The sequence below is a fragment of the Mustela nigripes genome, chromosome X, assembly GCF_022355385.1.
Source record: "Mustela nigripes isolate SB6536 chromosome X, MUSNIG.SB6536, whole genome shotgun sequence".
Taxonomy (NCBI): Eukaryota; Metazoa; Chordata; class Mammalia; order Carnivora; family Mustelidae; genus Mustela; species Mustela nigripes.
The window spans coordinates 64,852,150-64,853,568 of NC_081575.1; positions in this window are offsets into that span (position 1 = coordinate 64,852,150).

Genomic DNA, 1,419 nt, shown 5'->3' on the forward strand with positions numbered 1-1,419 from the left:
ATGAGAGACTATGGACTCTGAAAAACAACTGAGGGGTTTGAAGTGGCCGGAGGGTGGGAGGTTGGGGTACCAGGTGGTGGGTATTATAGAGGGCACGGACAGCATGGAGCACTGGGTGTGGTGAAAAAATAATGAATACTGTTTTTCTGAAAAGAAATAAATTAATTAAAAATAAAAAGGAATACAGTCCATCCTTTGGACATGACCTAAGCAAAAGTTTTTAATCTCTTTTTCAACAGTTAAAATACAAGTTAGAAAATTTGTTGGCAGTTTATTTTATTGGACGATACCAGATATATATCATCTCTTGATGCATTCCCAACACACAGACATCAAGGGATCAGGCACACAGAAGTACAATGAACAGGATATCTACTAGACAGGACCAAAACCTCAGGAGTGTCCCAGTGAACAGTGCTGACTGTGAAGAGCTGCCGATTTGTTGTATTTACGTCATATAGAAACCTACCATGTAGTTAGTACTTGAAAATCAACAAACCCAGACTTTAAAAATGCCACAGACTATTGAAAGCCTAATTCTGTCTTTTGAGAATTATCAACACATATTACTATGCCTTATTCTTCAATGAGTGTGTTTTAAATTCTGGATAACGTTTTTAGAAACATAATTGGTTGTTCAGCTTAATACTAGAAGTCTAATATAGTTCATCCTCAGCCTTCTTAAAGAAACAAGAAAGTGAGGTTCATAATTAGGGCTGCCTTTTGGGAGGAGAAAGCTAAGTGTTGCTATTGCCAAATGATATTTTTGACAATGTGAGGAAACACAAGGACCACTAACCCATTTTTGTTTGTTTTAAGGTGTGAAAGATTAACTTAGTTCCTTTTGGCACACTCTTGATTGTAGAGGATATATGGTGTCAGCATCAACAAATCACAGAGATACAAGGAACTCTAGATTATGACAATAACAATGGTTTATCCTGATTCTGCAGAACAGCTTTTTAAAAGATATCTGTGGACCCAGCAGGTAGGGGTGGAGGGCTCAGAGCAGCACATTTCAGATAGAAATTCTCCACAGGTTGAAATGCCAAAAACCTAAAACCTATTGTGCTGCCTCCCATATTTTATTACATTTTAGCAGAGCTCTCCCTATTAAATCCAGAGACTGAGTATTACACATGCACCTCCCCTGGTTGTGCTGCTCCCTCACCAGATGATCCTGTGCTCCCCATGGGCCAGGTCAGAGCAGGTAAGATCTGTCAACACCCCTGTTCCACAGGCTGTTCATAGTCTTAGACCAGCCCTACAGTCACAGTGGTACTGGAAGGACAAAAGAGGAATGGCTTTTTCCCCAGTGTGGAAACAGGGAGGGGAAAGTAGGTTGCAAGCAAAATGTGAATCAGTGTGATAAAAGACACGTGTGTCAGCAGGGCCTTTATGGAACAGTTTGATCTTTTA